Here is a 20,615-nt window from a genome sequence, read left to right on the forward strand (position 1 = left end):
TTGAAGTAGAATTTATCAGTCTTTCCCTTTATGCTTAATGGTCTTTCTGTCTTGTTTGGAAAATTCTTCCCTCCCTGAGGTAATAAAAAAATTATTTTATATTTTATTCTTAAAGCTTTATTAGTTTACCTTTCACATTTTTGAAATTAATCCACCTATAATTAATTTTAATTTTAGTTGCAGAATATTGTGTCAGTGTCCATTCTGGAATATGGAAATCACTCCAGGTACTTCAGTAGAGCACTTATTTAGAGAGTTTATTAGAAAAATGTTGGAAGGACTGAAGGAGCACAAGAAGGAGGGGTGTCTCAGAGAAGCAAAGTGAGGACAATAATGTATCTCTGTATTTGTTTAAGTTTTAATTGCTGTGTCTCAGTAAAATTTTGTAATTTTTCCTGTGGAAGTGTACACATATTTGTTGTTTACTTTTATGCACTTTAAATTTTTGATGCAATTTTATTTTATTTTTTGATGAAATTTTAAATATCTCTTTAAAAATGTTTTTTTGATTTGTTACTGATATACAGAGATATAATAGATTTTAATATTTATTTTGTATACAGGGACCTTGCCACATGCTCCAATTAGTTCTAATAGTTTACTGAACTTTTAAGTTCTTCAAATGAAAACTTAAAGAAACATCTAAAGCTCTTTTACTTCAAATTGTTTACCCAACTCTTCAGCTCTTTTAATACTATTGATGCGATTTAAAAAATAAAAACAGCTTATCTTTTGTTATTTTTTATTGGTAGGGTTAATTTGAATGACCCTGTCTGCCTTAACTGGAAATGAAATTTCTGATTTTTATTTAAGTGCTTTCTTTTTTATGAATTATAAATGTTTAATGACTTAGTTTTATTCAGAAATTCCATTTCTATTCTAATTGGGGGGTGGTAGACAGCATGATCACTCTATTAACCTGCTCACGTTCTGTTTTTTTGTTCAGTAAAATAAAACGTTTTTAGTAGAGTATTACACCATCCTATTTTACTAGACTTTAACTTATTCTCTTTTATTCTGTTTCCGTCTGTTCCTAATCTCGTAATCTTCATGTTTTCAATCTACTCTCTTGAATTTAGAATATGCATTATATCTACTGAATACCAACAATTGAGACAGTCGTAAATATATTTTGAACTACCATGGAGCATAATAAATGTCACAGACATGTCCTTATCTATTGGTAGAAAAAGCCCAATAGGACTTTATATTGCTTCTACATCAACCTTTTATTCCTTCTGTTTCACTTACATTTAATACTGATACTTTTTTTATTACTTAGTTTTGACCTTTAGTTTATTTCCTGAGATATATCAGCAATCCAGCAAATGTCATTTCATCATGCATCTGAGATCTTTGCATTATCTTAAGAAATTGGATTTTTAGAAAGAGAAATGCCTTATCAAGAAATACATAAGTAAATTTCGTTTTGATTAATTTATATTAAAAAATATGGTACTTCATAAAGTACTAAAAAATGCAAATGCAGTTAACTTCCTATTACTTTTCAGCTATCCACAGCTAGCATTAAAAACACTTGTCAAAGCTACCCATTAATTGTCATGTTATAATAAATCCAGAAAGTAATTCTTAAGTTAGCAATGACTTCTTCTGACATATCCTTTCTTTGGCTTATTATTGATCCATTCTCATGTCAGACTTGCAATTGACGTTATGAGCGATGACGGACAAGCTGTGATCATTTACTGAAGCTTTTGAATTAAAAGTAATAACATCCTGTACAGAAAAAGAACACTTTTCATCTAAAGATTAAGATGTATTATAAAAAGCCCCTTGAATAATTCAGAGAAGAGTTTTTCTTGTTTGAAAGATTGTTTGATTGAATCATCTCCTAAAAGAAATAGTTTTGTATATAATATCACAAGTATGCAGTATTGGATACCACTACCTCACAACCATCAATTATTTATTATGCATCTTTTAGTCCCTCAGTTCTATTGCCCAATGTACTTAACTTAATTTTTAATTGTCCAATAAAAGGCATCCCTTCTTGGAATTTCTGGGAAAATTCCAGTACTTAAAGTTCTGTCTTACTTATTAAAGACAGTAAAATCATTTTATTAATTTATTTACTACTTACTAAGTTACCAAATTATAGCACAATTTGCCTACTTATGATCGAAATTCCACCAGCTTTAGCTGAATTTTCAACACAAATGAACTGCAATTGGTTTGTTGTCATTGACATTGGCACCCAAATAATTTCAATGTCCAACACAGGGAAAAAGCTGGAATCATGAATGGATTGGCATGGCTGTAATTTCTTCCTAAATTTCCTCAAGGTACATACTTATGTAGATAAATATCTTTTCGTGAAGACACAATGGATCCTTTATCACTTCCATCTATAGTAATTGTGAGAAGATGGGAGTACCAATTTCCTACAGTGGTGATAATGGCATCTAAGAGTATTAGGTTGTTGAAAGAAACATCAAATATTTAAAGAAACATCAAAATATTTCTTCCCACTTCCAAGATTTGAGTTAATTTCAATAAACTTCAGTAGATGAACATATGAAATTAAAGATTTTGGTGAAGTTTAATTTATTAAACTATTTTATCTGGGTGTTCTGTGATTATTTTAGAAGAGATTAATTTAATGTGGCTATTTATTATACTTCCTTAAATTTAGAGTGTGTTTCTACATCCTATATTAAAAATATATGGAATAATAATGGAGCATGTCTTCTCTGAGACTTATTGTAGGTACTGATATATATATCTCAAAAATGTGCAATTCACAATAGCATAATATCTTAATTCTTCTCCAGTAATGGAGGAAAACTGAATAGTTATTATACATAATTAACTATGTCAATGGTCTCAACCATGGGTGATTTTGTACCATCTAGGGCACAATTTAAAATGTCGGAAGACATTTTTGGTGTCCCAAGTAGAGGCGAAATGCTACTTAGAAACCAGAGTAGAAACCAGGAATGCTGCTGAACATTCAGGTATAGGACAGTCTGTGACTACATGGAATTAGTGTTGAGGTTAAAAAATTCTGCTCCAGGTTCTTCAGCATTATGTTGAGCGGATTCAAGACCATGGAACTACTTAAAGCTGTTTATAAGCTCCGTTGCTGTAAGTAGAGGTTAATATATTGAACTAAGGAGACATCCAACAGGAGTATACTTTAATGAGTTCTGGATGTAGTATATGGCAGAGGGGCAGGAAGGATGTTTTCATCATCAGTGCCACAGCAGATGGTTCCCTCTCACTAGCCAAACATTCACAGATTTTTACTTAGAGATTCAAAGGGACAGAATGGTACTGAAATCTGGGTCTGTCTGGACCTAAGGCTATGTACTTTGGAACTTTTTGTTGCTATAGTCTATTCTTTTGAGTGTTTTCATTTAAGAGTGTTCCTTATGGTGACTGAATAGTTTTCCTGGTCCTTCTTGTGTCTCATAAAATAAAAGTACAATTCAAGTTTAGTAGTTGTTCTGTTAAACAGGTTTAATACCAAATCTTATGCTACACACACGTGGGAAGGAACATACTGAAAGTATTGGAATAGAAGTAAGCATAACAATACTTTTTAAAGATAAAAATGTTAAAAATAGTTTCAAATAAGGAAATGGGAGAAAGATCATGTTATTTCCGCTACCTTTTCTAGGAATAATTGTGATATAAATGGGGAAAGCACAAGAAGCTTCCAATTACTAACTCAAAATCAAGTCTGCCTTTCTGCTTTGAGCTGTGCTGACTTACACTCTGTATTTTTTCAGGGGGGTTTCCTATCTCTGAAATCTAATTTTCCCATTGGGAGAATCTTTAATCCCTATGCCGGGTCTGTCCAATACTGGAACCCTCTTGTTGTGATTATAGGTTTCTTTCCTGATTGGATATACATGCCAAAATCTTAGATACTGCTTGGATCTCTGCTTATTTGTTCTTATCCTTTTCTATTCTTTTAAGCTAATCTGGCACAAAACCAATTTTTATATTTACAGCCTCAGTAGCCTTTCTTTGGAACAACAGTCTTTAACACTTACTTTTCTGCTGTATATACATTATCGTGTGCACAAACACACACTTGTCATATCCATAATCTATATTGGATCTTTCGATAATGGATTATTTACTAAAATAAATCAGGTACTATGTCACAAAAAGCATCATGATAAACTCCCAAAAGTAGGACTTTCACAGCTATAGTCTCTGCTCACAATAATTCAGTTAGTACAAAGAATGAACAAGTTAGAAAACATTAACCCCTTTAAAATTAAATTCCTCGATCAAAAATGGACTGAAAATTGAATTTCAAATTATATAGAAATTAATGAAAATATGAATAATTTTATGAATACCAATGTGACATAGCTAATGCTTGTATTTAGGCTAAAACAAATTAAGCTAATAAAAAATTAAGCTAATTTAGACTTTAAAAGCTTTAATTAAAAGACCAAAATTGAAAACAAATCAGTGATCACCTTAAGAAACTAGAAACACATTAAATGTAATGCAACTAAAACAAATTTGGAGAATAAAATCAGTAAAGATGAATGCTGAAGTTAATGGAATATAAAATGAAAGAGTGAAAATTATTGGCTAAACAATAAAAATAATAATTCTCCCAAGAGAGACAAAAAATGTGAATAGGCAATTCATAAGAGAATATATTATAGGGACACCTGGGTGGCTCAGTCACTTAAGTGTCTGCCTTCAGCGCCATTCATGATCCCAGGATTCTGGGATCAAGTCCTGCATTGAGGTCCTTGCTCAGTGGGGAGCCTGCGTCTCCCTCTGGCTGCTGCTCACCCTGCCTGTGCTCTTTCTCTCTCTGATAAATAAATGTATAAATAAATAAATAAAATCTTTAAAAAAAGATAGAATATATTATAAATGTAAATGTAAACCTCACCACTACTTAGGGAAATATGAATGCAAACAATGAGGTATTGTTTTTCAACCATTAGTTCAGCAAAATATTAGAAAGAAATTTATCATATTTTTTGTAAGATTGAAAGGAAAAAACTCTTAGACATTGTCAGTTGAATATAAATAGCTAGCAATGCTTGGTGCATCAGATAGGATTTTTTTCCAAATAAAAAATGATCATATCTTTTAACCCTCAGCTCCACTTTTAGGGATCCATATTACAGAAATGAATGCACCACTATGCAATAAGTACTCTCCTTAGATATGGGTGACAGCAGGCTCTGCTCTTGGCCCTGTTCTTCAGAGCTCTCAGTATGACTATGTTTCCTTATGGGCTGGAAAGTTGGAGTCAAGAAGTCATGTCATCCTGGAACCTGAGATCTCCTGCCTCCATGCAGGGTCACATTTCATATACTCAGGATTCTGAATTCTCTGTGAAATTACCCAAATAATTTTCCAGGTTCTGAATGTGCTTTTTTCCCCAGTTGTTTTCTCTCAGCACCCCACCCAAGGAGGGGGCCAACTGGAGGCTATTTGCAGGAGGAGAGTCTGTAAGAAGAGTGCAGATGGAATGGAAGTTAGGACTAGAGTGTCTGCATGTAAGAATACAAGGCCACTGTGATATAGGACTGTTCCAAGTGTGGAATGAGAAGTGGGGAAGGTAAGGGTAAATGGCCAGAGACCAAGACATCTGAGAATTGGAAATTTCAAGCTGGTTTTCCAGTTATTCTGAGTGTATATTTGTTAAAGTAAGAAGATAGAATGTAAGTTATTTAAAAGCTTGTTAGCTTGATTAATAAGTTTCAGTATTTTTTAAAAAGATTTTACTTATTTGTTTGACAGAGAGAAAGAGAGAGAGAGCACAAGCGGGGAGAGTGGCAGGCAGAGGGAGAGGGAGAAGCAGGCTCCCCGCTGAGCAGGAAGCCTGATGAGGGGCTTGATCTCAAGACCTTGATCTCAGGACCGTGAGACCATGACCCCAGCTGAAGGCAGACGCTTAACCAACTGAGCCACCCTGGCTCACCTAGTTTAAGTATTTAAATAGATGGTATGTGACCCTCCATTTGTACTCTTTCCTCAGTCCAACAAATGTTAGAGGAGGACCTGTATGCAATGATATAAATTTGAGAATATTTTCTGCAGCATTGTTTTAATTAATAATGTAATTTGGCATTAAAGGAACAATGGTTAGATAAAACATGGAAGACATAAACTATAGGATCATTAAAAATAATTTTAAATTTATAAATATTGGCTTGGAAAATCACATGTTAATTGACAAAAAAAAGTGTAGAGCCAATGATTAGTGTGATTGCACTGATATAAGAACAAAAATAAAAATAAACCAACAAAATTTATATGTGCTTTGATAAGCATAGAAGATAGTTTGAATGGTTTCATTCCAAACATAATTTCATACCAAACTTCCCAGGAAAATGGCATTGGGGTAAAATGGAAGTCTTAATTTTTTTATTACCTGATTCTGTATTTATTAAAATCTACAACAATTATGAATTCCTTCATAATTTTAAAAAATTCTTAAAAATCAAGCAAGAATGACATCATAGAAATTCAGTTTAAAGACATATTAGGAGTCTATGGGACTCAACCACTGGAAATATACCTGTGGTGGAGAAGCGGGGAGGGGCTTGCAACTATGAACACGAAGATCTTGGCAGACGAAGTTCATACCTGCAGTGCCCAAATAGTATTCCCAACCAGCAGCTTTGTTCATCTGCAGAACCAAGTCAGGGGAATACTCTGACCAGGAAACTGGGAAGAGTGTAGATCTGCCTGTTTTAGATCCTCAAATAAGGAGTTGTGCTGAACCTAGAGCCCTATTTGTCCATCCCAGGCAAGGAACTGAATCACAGCTCCACCTGCTGTGAAGAGTATCTTCTGGCTCCATCTGAACAGAAAGGCTGGTGGCAACTCCTGAAAGCAGTGCAGCCTAACAGTATTTGAGCAAAGAAACTGTCAGGCTGAGCTGATAGGTTGCAGAGGAAAGGCAGTGGTCCTGTTTAGTCATGGAACTTGGGGTGTGGGTTGGCTTAAGACAATAAACAAAGAGCTTTACCAGCATTAGAACTGCTTTTCCCATTGCCTGCAGGCAGGGAATCTAATTCATAGCCTTGCTCATCACTGAGTACAGCCTTCAGCCTGTCTGACCAGGGAACCTAACCAGAACATATGAGAAACAGCACAGCCCTACGTATCGTGACACTTGATCAGAGAGCCCATGGCATCCCCCAACTGCCGAGCAAAACTGGAGGCCTCACATGACTAGCGAATTGAATGCACACTCTGGACTGATTTGGGTCCCCACACAATGAGCTGTGTAGGTCCTAGGCCCCATTCTACTGCCCTGCTAGGGCAGGGAAGCTAATCCATGACTTCATCTCCTACTGAATATCTTATCTAGTTCTGACCATCTAGTAATGGTGGTCATTACTGATCAGATAATCTAGGCAAATGCAAAACCTTTCCTAGAGCTTCACTTGGGTAGAAAACCAAGCCAGTAGTCCTACCCACCTTTTCTCAGCCAGTGTCACACCCCACCATCCCTGTCCTCGTGGCTTGAACAGTTGGTCTCACCCTAAAATAGACCATAATAGCAGGCCCACCTTCCCATGGACATCACCAACAGACACATCCAAAAAACCCAAACTGAGCTGACTGATGAATTCTCTCTAAAAAAGTGAACTATAAAGTCTAGAAGAGGAGCTAGATCACTGAAACTCACAGATCCCAACATAAGGACTCAAGGTTTATAAAAGAAAAAAAAATCACCACTAAAGGAAACTAATAAAGCTCCAGTAGATAACCCTAAGGAAATGGAGATCTATAAACCATCAAAGAATTCAGAGTAATCCTCTTAAGGAAGTCTAGCAAACTAAAACAAAACACAGACAACTAAATCAAAGTAGGAAAGTGATGCATGAACAAAAACAAGAAGTTCGGCGAGGAAATCTCAACCACCAAACAAGCAAACAAACACAGAAATCCTAGAGATTTAAAAAGTAGACTCAGCCAGAAGAAAGAACCAGCAAACTGGATGATAGGACATTGGAAATTATCCAGTCATAGGAGCAAATTTTTTTAAAAAAATGAAGGGGCATCTGGGTGCCTCAGTCAATTAACTGTCTGACTCTTGATTTCAGCTCAGACCATGATCTCAGGGTTGTGTTTAAGTTCTTTGTTGCTTAGTTCCTTGGTGTTTAGTTTTTTGAGCTACTGTTCATTCTATATATATACTCTCTGGTCGAATCTTGTCCATCCGCACTTCTTTTAAGTAATATCAATATGCTAATGTGTCCTAAATTTGGATCTCCAGCAACAAACCTTATAAGTGGTCAACTATGACATTTGACAGCTTCACTTGTTGTCAAAAACACCTGGCATTTAGGAACTTAAGATTAAAATTGCATTTATGGAGACATGGAATACGAGGAAGCTCTACTTCCCGTGTATCTTTTATAATGCAATAATATCATGTGATTTATCTTGATAAAAATTAAGTTTCACCAAATGTGATCTTTATTTTAGAAGAAAAACTTAAAAACAAAACCATTTTGATAGAATTTGAAATGCCTTTTCTTTAAGGACTGTTATAATCGAGTTTAAGATTTAGTTGAATGTCAACAGAAAAGTGAAAAACAGTCTACTGATATTATAGAATCAGCAACAATGGCAGGAAGCTTCAATCACAAAAACACAGTTCCTCTCATTATTGCAGCTTTAGAAATTATTACCGACATATCCATTTTTCTATATTACTTCAACATCTGGCTTGCAGGAAACATTATGATTTGTCTGTCTTGCCAGTAGACACAGCCCATCAGTAATTTAAAACCAGTGAAGGAGAAATTTTGAAATATCACAAGTCTTCCACTTTCAATAATGCCTCTCATAACTTCTAAAATCAAATTTCCATTTATGTTTTATTATATGAAATATAATGGGTTTATGTGGGATATTGTTATCCTGTTATAAAAATGTATTTTTATAATGTATAATCTATGGTTGAATTCAGATATCATAGATCTCTGTGTTTCAAGTGACTTGGATTACATTCTTGGAATTAATTACATTTTTCTTTTTTTTTTTTTTCAAAGATTTTATTTATTTATTTGACAGAGATAGAGACAGCCAGCGAAAGAGGGAACACAAGCAGGGGGAGTGGGAGAGGAAGAAGCAGGCTCATAGCGGAGAAGCCTGATGTGGGGCTCGATCCCAGAACAGTGGGATCACGCCCTGAGCCGAAGGCAGACGCTTAACCGCTGTGCCACCCAGGCGCCCCTAATTACATTTTTCTTAACTCAAGCCCTGATCTTTGAGTATGATTCCTCTTTGCAAGTTTTTGAAGACCAAACCTCCAAGGATGTTTTAATGTCTAAGATTCTACCAAATTATAGTTGAAGCCATGTCTGGCTTCCTTCACAATGACAGTGGGTTACTCTCTGCAGTCTTTTTCCTGTCTTCATTTTTCTTTCTGGAATCATTGCTGTGGTCTTATATTCATTTAGAGCTAAGGTAACCATTCACTCCCAGTTTGTCCTAGAAGTTTCTGTTTATACGTTCTATCTGGCATCCTGTTTAGTTAGTGCTTCTTTTTATTCTCAACAGTGTCCCAGTTTGGATGATAAAATAAATGGTTCCTATTGGAAGCTGGCTAGGTAAATATGAAATCCCTTGCCGAGTTCTCTTCTTTCCTTTTTTTTTAAATATTTTTTTATTATATTATGTTAGTCACCATACAGTACGTCCCTGGTTTTTGATGTAAAGTTCGATGATCATTAGTTGCGTATAACGCCCAGTGCACCATGCGATACGTGCCCTCCCTACCACCCATCACCAGCCTATCCCATTTCCTCACCCCCCTCCCCTCCGAAGCCCTCAGTTTGTTTCTCAGAGTGCATAGTCTCTCATGCTTCATTCCCCCTTTTGAATACCCCCCTTTCTTTATCTCTTTCTTCTCCTACCAATCTTCCTAGTTCTTATGTTCCATAGATGAGAGAAACCATATGATAATTGTCTTTCTCTGCTTGACTTATTTCACTTAGCATTATCTCCTCCAGTGCCGTCCATGTTGCAGCAAATGTTGAGAACTCGTTCTTTCTGATAGCTGAGTAATATTCCATTGTATATATGGACCACAACTTCTTAATCCAGTCATCTGTTGAAGGGCATCTCGGCTCCTTCCACGATTTAGCTATTGTGGACAATGCTGCTATGAACATTGGGGTGCATATGGCCCTTTTCTTCACTACGTCTGTATCTTTGGGGTAAATACCCAGTAGTGGAATTGCTGGATCATAGGGTAGCTCAATTTTTAACATTACCTTGGAATTAACTTAACCAGAGACGTAAAGGATCTATATTCTAGAAACTACAAATCACTCTTGAAAGACATTGAAGAAGACACAAAAAGATGGAAAAATATTCCATGCTCATGGATTGGAAGAATTAACATAGTTAAAATGTCCATGCTACCCAGAGCAATCTACACTTTCAATGCTATCCCAATCAAAATACCAACGACATTTTTCAAAGAACTGGAACAAATAGCCCTTAAATTTGTATGGTACCAGAAAAGGCCCCGAATCGCCAAGGAATTGTTGAAAAGGAAAAACAAAGCTGGGGGCATCACAATGCCAGATTTCAAGCTGTATTACAAAGCTGTGATCACAAAGACAGCATGGTACTGGCACAAAAACAGACATATAGACCAATGGAACAGAATAGAGAACCCAGAAATGGACCCTCGGCTCTTTGGGCAACTAATCTTTGACAAAGCTGGAAAAAACATCCAGTGGAAAAAAGACAGACTCTTCAATAAATGGTGCTGGGAAAATTGGACAGCTACATGCAAAAGAATGAAACTTGACCACTCTCTCACACCATGTACAAAGATAAACTCTAAATGGATGAAAGACCTCGATGTGAGACAGGAATCCATCAAAATCCTAGAGGAGAGCATAGGCAGCAACCTCTACATCGGCCACAGCAACTTTTTTCATGACACATCTTCAAAGGCAAGAGAAACAAAAGATAAAATGAACTTGTGGGACTTCATCAAGATAAAAAGCTTCTGCACAGCCAAGGAAACAGTCAAAAAAACTAAGAGGCAGCCCACGGAATGGGAGAATATATTTGCAAATGATACTACAGATAAAAGACTGGTATCCAAGATCTACAAAGAACTTCTCAAACTCAATACACGAGAAACAAATAAACAAATCATAAGATGGGCAGAAGATATGAACAGACACTTTTCCAATGAAGACATACAAATGGCTAACAGACACATGAAAAAATGTTCAAAATCATTAGCCATCAGGGAAATTCAAATCAAAACCACACTAAGATACCACCTTACGCCAGTTAGAATGGCAAAAATTGACAAGGCAAGAAACAACAATTGTTGGAGAGGATTTGGAGAAAGGGGATCCCTCCTACATTGTTGGTGGGAATGCAAGTTGGTACAGCCGCTCTGGAAAACAGTGTGGAGGTCCCTTAACGAGTTCTCTTCTTTCCAATTGCACGTCTCTCATGTTGCCTTCTCTCAAAAGTACTGTTTTAAAATTTTTCATTTGTCCTTTCTCCTTGTCAGTGGCTTGGGGCCAGATCCACTAAAGCTGGGATTTCTCAGGCCTGAGAGTTGAATTGGAAAGTTCTCACCCACAACAGCCAGTGAAGTGAAAAACGAAGAAACTATAGCTAAAATTGTACAGGAAAGTTAAGATGAAGAAAGTCAACAGGAGAGTGTTTAAGAGATAAAAAACCAAAATTCTAACAAGTTAGAGTCAACAGTCCAGAATTTGGTCCCAGAGATGAAAACATGCAAAACAGATGGGATTTCCATGGTTTTTGGCCAGAAGGAATGCTGTGTGTGAGCAGTCTTTTTAAATAACCCTGACTATGTGTCACTCAAGGCATCATTTTTACTGAAAAGACAAGAAGTGTTTGTGTGGTTATTGTCTTAAATGCATTCTGTCTCTGGTAATGCCAATGATTTTTTCAAAAGCCTACAGATTTTCTCTTCCCGTAAAACTTTTTTTGTGGGCCACATTTTCCAAAGTCTTCTGCTGTATGTTGTTCAGTTGTAATTTAGTTTATCAACTTTGTTATTATAACATTGTTTAGTTTCCTTTGGGCAAAGAAAACAGAGTTATTGGAACTAGGAGTAAAAGGATTCTACCTTACAGAACTCACTCCCATTTTGATACTATAATTGTGGGTTGATGGAGATGATCATTTATCTAAGTCTAGTGACCTATTACTGCCTTCAACCCTCCATATTATCCTCATTATTTCTATGCTTTTCCTGAGGCACTCATTCAGGCTTTCTTCATTTTGGTCTCTTTACAATCATCCAGTACAAAGAGAACAACTTTTTGAAGCATTAGATATGACATATTCAGTTACAGATTTTAGATGGCCAGTTCTATTTTTAGCTCCTCTCATAAATAATGTAAATGCTAGAGCTTTCAAATGCAGTTTTCTCAAGCCCTACACCCCACCAAATAAACCCCCCTCTCCCAGACAATAAAAACTAATATCTGAGTTGTGAGATAATGGTAACTACAACTAAATTTCTTAGATTTAAAAGCATGTTTTCTTTTCTAAAATGTAAGTGCAAAATTGTGTGTAGAATATGAAAATTCAATAACTGGAGTGAGAAAAATCTTTACATAAACATATCCCATTGGCTCAATATAAAAACTTTCCAGCTCAAATTCTAAACCTGCATCCTACCAGATTTCAATTGATGATATGGTTCAGTAGAGCATGGTGAGCTCACTAACCAGTTTCCAAGATGTATTACACGTAGACTTTATGAAATTTAGAATTGCTGTTTATTTCCATATGACATTTCTGTAACCAACTTTTAACATAATTTTTATACAAAGATTAATTGAATAATAAATATAATTTCTCAGTTAATGGAAATAAAGACAAGAAAATCTAAATGTAGAATAGTTGATATCCTTGTTAACTGAAGATTGGTTACATTGTAACAAAATTGTGGAGTATTTTGGTGTTGTGTATACTTGCTATGTTTTTAAATTGGTTTGGAAACCAACAAGAGTAGAAAATATATTTTTGTCGCTGTGGAAACTGGGTATGGAGACTTGATAATTTGAAAACTTAATGGGCTTCTTTCATGGAAGTGACCCAATGCTACCCTGAAGACAAAGGCCTTATTTACTATTTATCAAACAAATAACTTGATCTCTTATTATTTATCTTCTAATACTGTATGTAGTAGTTAATATAGCAAGAACATATTTACTAATTAATATAGCAAATAAGGAATGAAGAAAAGATTAGATTTCTGTTTATCTACTCTACAGTGTTTTGACAAATGGCAATTTGGTTGACCTGGCAAAAGGAGGAAATCTATTTGATGTCCCAGTTGAAGAATCTGGTCAAGTGTCAAAGGAAAATGAACTTTAAATGGATTAAAGACTTAAACATGAGACATGAAAACATAAAACTCCTAGAAGAAAACATAGGGATAATCTTTAACAAAGGAAGCAAGCATACGCAATGGGAAAAAGACAGTGTCTTCAATAAATGGTGTTAGAAAAACTGGACAGCAACATGCAAAAGAATGAAACTGGACCACTTTCTTACACCATACACATAAATAAACTCAAAATGCTTTAAGGACATAAATATTTGACCTCAAACCATAAAAGTCCTAGAAGACAGCCCAGGCAGTAATTTCTCTGACATTGGCCATACCAACATTTTTCTAGATATATTTCCCGAGGCCAGGAAAACAAAAGCAAAAATAAATTACTGGGACTACATCAAAATAAAAACTTCTGCACCACAAAGAAAACATAAAACAGAATTAAAAGACAGTCTATGCAATGGGAGAAGATATTTGCAAGTGACATATCCAATAAAGAGTTAGTCTCCAAAATACATAAAGAACTTACACAACTAAACACCAACCCCCCCAAATAATCCACTTTAAAATGGGCAGAAGGCATGCGGTGTGTGTATATATGTATACACACACACACATATATATGTATAATGGAATATTACTCAGCCATAAAAGAGAATGAAATCTTGCCATTTGCAACAACAGGGATGGATCTAGAGAATATAAAACAAAGCAAAATAAGTCAGAGAAACACAAATACCATACGATTTCACTCATATGTGGAATTTAAGAAGCAAAACAAATAAACAAAGGAGAAAAAGACAAACCAAGAAACAGACTCTTAACTATAGAGAACAAACAGATGATCATGATCCTAGGGTCCTGGGATTGAGCCCCGTATCGGGCTTCCTGCTCAGTCGGGAGTCTGCTTCTCTCTCCCTCTGCCCCTTCCCCTGCTTGTGCTCTCGCTCGCTCTCTCTCTCTCTCGCAACTAAATAAATAAAATCTTTTTTTAAAAAAGTAAAAAACAGAAAATGGGAAGAGGACTTGGATAGGCACTTCTCCAAAGAAGATGTACAAATGGCCAACCTGTATATGAAATGATTCTCATTATTAAATGTCAGGAAAATGCAGATCAAGGCCACAGTGAGATATCACCACACATCTGTTAGGATGGTTATTTTCAAAGAGCAAAATAAAAATAATTGATGATGTTGTGGAGAAACGAACCCTTGAGCAGGGCTCCAAGTGTAAAATGTAGCAGCCACTATGGAAAGCAGTATGGCAGTTCATCAAAAAATTAAAAATAGAGGTACCATATGATCTCCACCTCTGGGTTAATCTCCAAAATAATTAAAATCAGGATCTTAGAGAGGTATCTGCACTCCATGTTCCTTACAGGACTATTCACAATAGCCAAGATACAAAAACAACTCAAATGTCAATCGACAAGATGCATGAATAAAGAAAATGTGGTATATACATATACTGGAATTTATTCAGCCTTTAAAAAGAAGGAAATCCTACCATTTGCAATTACATTGATGGCCCTGGAAGACATTATGCTAAGCAAATAAATCAGTCACAGAAGGGCAAATACTGCATGATTCCCCTTAAGGGAGGCATCTACAATGGTCAGACATATAGAAGTAAACAATACAGTGATAATTACTAGGGGATGGGGGAGTGGTATTGGGGAATTGTTCAATGGGTATAAAGTTACAGTTACACAAGATGGGTAGGTCCAGAGATCTGCCGGATAATAAAGTACCCATGGTTAACAGTAAGGTATTGTACACTTAAAATTTTAAAAGGATAGATATCATAGTAATTGTTCTTACCAAAAGAAAACAAAATGACACAAGGAAACTTCGAGTTGATGGATATGTTTATTACTTTTATTATGGTGATGGTAATATAAGCACATATCTATGCTCAAACCCACCAAATTGTATACATTAATTATATGCAATTTTTTGTTTGCCAAGTATACCTCAATAAAGCTGGGGAATAAAAGGGTGAGGAATCAAATACTTGGAAAGTGTTATTTGCCTAGGTATGTGGTTTGATATATTGCATTTTTTGAAAAGTTGGTATACTTCCTCCCTAAGTGCTCAAATTTTAGTTTCAATGTAGCTACAGTGTTAAATGATATAAACATTCTCTTTTATACATGACTATAGGTAAAAATTATTGGCGATTATTATGAGGTTGAAAAAAATCTTCAAAAGTTATCTAGAACCTTTTAGAATTTCACTCTTCAGTTGAATAGAACATGCACCGTCTCAAACTGTCCCCTGAAGAGAAGATTCTCTCTCTTCCAATAACTCATGGCGTTAATGCAAAGTGCTCCTATCTAAACTTCTGCTGTATATTTTGCGGGATTATAATATAGACTGTGTTAACAAATCTTCAGAAGAATGTCCTTTTTGTTAATTATATACAGAGCAAAGTATTTAAGACAAATCATTCAGGAAGAACTTGATCAAAGGAAGTTGTGAATTTAGATTTCAGTTGCACCCGTTTGCTGAATACAACTAGAGGAGTAATTTTAACTGGTCATTAGTTTGGGTTGCTCAAAGTCTACTCTTCAATGAAATGATAAATCTTTAAAATTAATTCTTTCTCTTTTTCACCCACCACCTGTTCTCATGAAGTCCTATTTAATAGAAGCTGGATAAGGATAGTTATAAATACCAATTATCACATTAAGTTGTTAAATTTTCACTTCATGTAGAGAGATTTTGTTATTTTTGTTATAATATGCTTAGCTATAATTAAAATTAAAAATAATTTTCTCATCCTTTGGTAAAACCAGATGATTAAGTTGCAGCTCATTGACTAACTCGAAAACTTTTTAAAAAATACTATTATGAAATAGTATTAACTTCTAAGAAAATAATTAGGTCTATAAGTCTTGCAGAAAAGAGATCTTAGTATTTATAAACTAAAAATAATATTTACTGTAATACAGTCATTAGATCATATCAGAAGTCGGGTTCTTTTCTTTGTGTTGAATAATGATTTACCTTCATTTAAATTTGATGATTAGTAAGTATGGAACACAATCATCAAAGTCAAGTTTTTAGATTCAAGGCCATATTCATATCTCTTTGATGAATATTTGCAACATGAAAATGATCAGCTAAGTGAGACTTTCACATATATTAATTTTGTCTTATACATATATGCTAGAAAAAAAGGAGGATATATCAGCCTCAATTTATACATCTTGCTTCTGAGAATTTATTGCATGAATTGTTAGCAAGATGAAGCTGATATCTGAATTTTATAAGCCAATGATTTTGTAGCAGAATTACAGGATGCTAATTAGAATTTGCACTCTGGATTTTAGAGTATCGCTTTGAATTATGTGTTGTTAATACAAATTTTTCATCTCTATTAGATTATTAGCCTCTGTAACTTTATTTTAATAACATATAAATTGCACTGGTAGTGCATACATATGTTTATTGCTCTTGTGCAAATGCATGCTCATATTTTTTTATTAATTGAATCATTCTAGTTTTTTAAAAGTCATGTAAGGAAATGCTTGGTCAAGTATAGAGAACACATTTAAAGACAGGAAGCAAAGAGTGGGAATAAGAAGAATTAAAAAGTGTTTGCAGTGAGATACTTCAGGGATGGGAATGATGCTTTATAATACATCATCATAAAAGGATCCCAAAGAGGAAGCACATATTTAAAAATTGAATTTACAAATAACAATTCTCTTAAGATGATTGGGGCATATTCAGGCTGCATTTAGGATAAGCGCTTGATGGACAAAATTTTATGCCTGCAAGTTAGAATTCATATGGTCAGAGAAAAATCCAACCCAAATTTATGAGGTGTTCACTCACGCTTGTTGTTACCACCTGTATTTCACAAGGCTGGCATAGCCAAGTATCACGAGCTGGGTGGCCTAAAAGAACAGAAATTAATTTTCTCCCAATTCTGAAAGCTTGGAAGTCCAAAATCAAGGTGTCAGCAGAGTTGGTTCTTCTGAGGACTTTGAGGGAGAATCCATTACATGCCTCTCTCTCAGCTTCTTGTGAGGGCTGGCAGTCTGGCATTCTTTGGCTTGTAGGTGAATTACTACAATCTCTGCCTCTGTCTCCACCTGGCATGCTCTCTGTCTTCACGCAAACGAACTCAACATGTCTGGGAAAAAATCATAAAATTCATGATTAACTATAAAGAGGTTCTTAGTGCTGCCCAGCAATCCTTCCCCAATCAATTCACTTTTCCGCTTTTGTAGAGAATTAGTTTATACCTTCTCCTCTTTCATCAAATCTCCAACCCACTTCCACCTCCCCACTCTCAGTTAATAGCTTTATTTTACTGAGAAAACAAAATCAGGAAAGAAAAGAAATTTTACCTCCTACCACTAAAACATGCATTTACATACATTTTTGCTCCCAGACTTTGCCTTCAGTCTTTTCAATATGAATGAGCTATGTTCCATCTAAGGCTCATCCCTTCTCTGTGCACTGGTGCCCATCTGCTCCAACCTACATTGCTCCTACTGCTATCTCTTTTCTCCTCTCCTCTTTAATTTCCCCTACCCTTCCAGATCATTCCCAGTGAAATATTTACAAACCATACTGTCACTTAAAAATTCATATATCCTCTTTGATCTCATGTCTTAACCCCTGTGCTTATCTCATTTCTCAGATTCATTTAAATTGAAACCACTCCGCAGAGTTGTCCATACTTGTTGCCTCTACTTTTTCCCCTCCTGTTTTCTTTTGAACTTACTCTACTCAGAATGTCATCTCAACCATTCCATTGAAACTGCTCTTGTTGAGTTTATCCGTGACCTCCAAGTTACCAAAAATGGTAATCCTTTCTCAGGACTTCTCCTAGATTACCTGCCAGCAGCATATGACTGTCAGTCACAACTCCCTACTTGAAACTCTTTCTTCACTTGGATTCCAGGACATACACTCTCCTTGTTTGTCTTTTACCTCCTTGACTACTTTCTTATCTTCCTGAACTCTTAATGTTACAGTGCTTTTAACACCAATAATATGCTGATGACTCCAGTGTATTTATTTCTAATCTTGACCCCTTCCTTGAATATCAGTCAGGTTCGTGAAGTGCCTATTTGTCATTTCTGTGTGAACATTTAAAACTCAAACTCAAACTTAAATTGAAAAATAATACTTCTGATTGCATCCCCTTCCTCCTCTAAAATACACATTAGCTCTTCCTATTGTCTCTCAGTGTCACCACATGACAACTTATATTTACCAGATGCCTTTACCAGAAACCTTGGTGTAATCTTTACTCCCCTTTTTTTCTTGCATTCTTGAAAATCTTTTCTGCTCTACCTTCTATATATGTATCTGAAATCTCCCTTAGTCCGTGTCACCATTAACATTTGCCTGGATTATTGCAGTAGTTTCCAGTGGTGTCCTTGTCACCATGCCTGCAAAGGAGGGAATTTTTCAAAATCCATGTCAGGTAAAATTTTCCATCTGCTTCTTATTCACTTAGATTAAAATCTGAAGTCCTTATTGTGATATAAAAACTGTACCTGACGTAAAATCTTTCTTAACTCACTCCCACTGTGAAAAGGTCAATCGTGTCTCATCTCAGGGTCTATGGACTTTCTCTGTTTTCTGTTTGTACTATTCTTGCCCTGGATGTCTGTGTGGCTCATTCCCTCATATCCTTTGTAGCTCTCCTCCCATGTTTCCTTATCAAGAAGCATTCCCTTTGACCCCCTCAGTCCCTCTACCCTGGTTTAATTCTCTTTATATGACTTATTATTGACATATTCTCTATTAAGTTATTTGTTCTTGGGTTGTTTATTGTATACCTTCCACTTTTAGAAGGTAAACTTCACGAGAGTATGATCTTAGTCTGTTTTGTTCACTGCTGTATCCCCAAAAGCCTGGAATAGTGTCTGGCATATAACAAATGCTCAATAAGTATATGTTGAATTAATGAACGTTGGTGCCTGGTTTGTCCTTTGAGACTAAGACACAGTACTTCTTACAGTGGTCTCAGGGACCTACATTGTTAACAAGGCCTTCTAATATGACAGTTATTGCTCTGGATTTTAAAAATAGTTATAATGTGGAGCAGAATCAAAATGATATAATAGGTATCAGAACTTAAAAAAGAGGAACTTTGAAATATATGCAGCAGTGGGATGTGTATTAATTACATGGTTGAGGTCAATGAGTAAGTGAATTCTTAATTATTATAAGACTTATTAAAAATTTTATAGGAATTTTTTAAAAACTAATTTTATAGGAATTTTTAAAAATTAAGAATTTCATAGGAAATTAAAAGTAAGAAAATTTCATAGGAAACATTTTCTACACTTGTATTCCACTCAAAATGTCAAAGAAACTTGAGATGTATGTTGCTGAGTATTTATTGTCTTTAGACCAACATTCTTGGTCTTCTATAAATTTTCTTTTACTGTGGGAAAAACACTGAGTAAATTCACTGATTAAATATTTCAAAAGAAAATATCAAAATCTAATTTTTAAAAGTTATTTTAAATGAATTCTAAGTATTATATATGTTAGAAAATAATTTTGTCTGTATATTCTTGACCTATCTTTTTTTTTTTTTTAGATTTATTTATTTATTTTAGAGAGAGAGAGAAAGAACAGGGGTTAGGGGCAGAGGGAGAGAGAGTCCTAAGCAAATTCCACGCGTAGTGTGGAGCCCAGTACAGGACTAGATCCCAGACCCTGAGATCACAACCTGAGCCGAAACCAAGACTCGGATGCTTAACTGACTGCACCACCCAGGTGCCCCCTGACATATCTTAAATTTTTTATGATTCTTCAGTGTGATTCTGACAATGTGGTGACATTGCTACATTTAAATATCTCTATTAAATATCTCTAAATCCTTAGAGATATTTGAAATAAAATAATATCCTTATTTTGCTCCATAGACAACACATAAAAAGAAAATAGAGGGGCGCCTGGGTAGCGCAGTCGTTAAGCGTCTGCCTCTGGCTCAGGGCGTGATCCCGGCGTTCCGGGATCGAGTCCTACGTCGGGCTCCTCTGCTGGGAGCCTGCTTCTTCCTCTCCCACTCCCCCTGCCTTTGTTCCCTCTCTCGCTGGCTGTCTATCTCTCTGTCAAGTAAATAAATAAAATCTTTAAAAAAAAAAAAAAGAAAATAGAATCATTGTCCTAAATTAAGAAAGGTGAAACAAAGAGCCTGTATCAGGAGACCACTCTGAATCTAATGATCTGTTCCAGCAAGTAGTATGTTTTTCAGATTTTTCTGTTCCTAATGGCTCATCAGTCTTTTGAAAAATGAATTTGAGTTG

General features: G+C 35.4%; 1 long non-coding RNA gene and 1 pseudogene across 4 annotated transcripts in view; one reads left to right on the forward strand and one right to left on the reverse strand.

The window, feature by feature from the left end:
• LOC123796523 (uncharacterized) overlaps window positions 1-20,615 on the forward strand; it is a 580,540-nt gene that overhangs the window by 371,370 nt on the left and 188,555 nt on the right. The window lies entirely within an intron of this gene.
• Window positions 1-20,615, reverse strand: part of LOC148107493 (small ribosomal subunit protein uS10 pseudogene) — a 54,563-nt pseudogene that overhangs the window by 14,254 nt on the left and 19,694 nt on the right.

The sequence above is a fragment of the Ursus americanus genome, chromosome 29 (assembly GCF_024610735.1).
Source record: "Ursus americanus isolate L20-20 chromosome 29, mUrsAme1.1.p, whole genome shotgun sequence".
NCBI lineage: Eukaryota > Metazoa > Chordata > Mammalia > Carnivora > Ursidae > Ursus > Ursus americanus.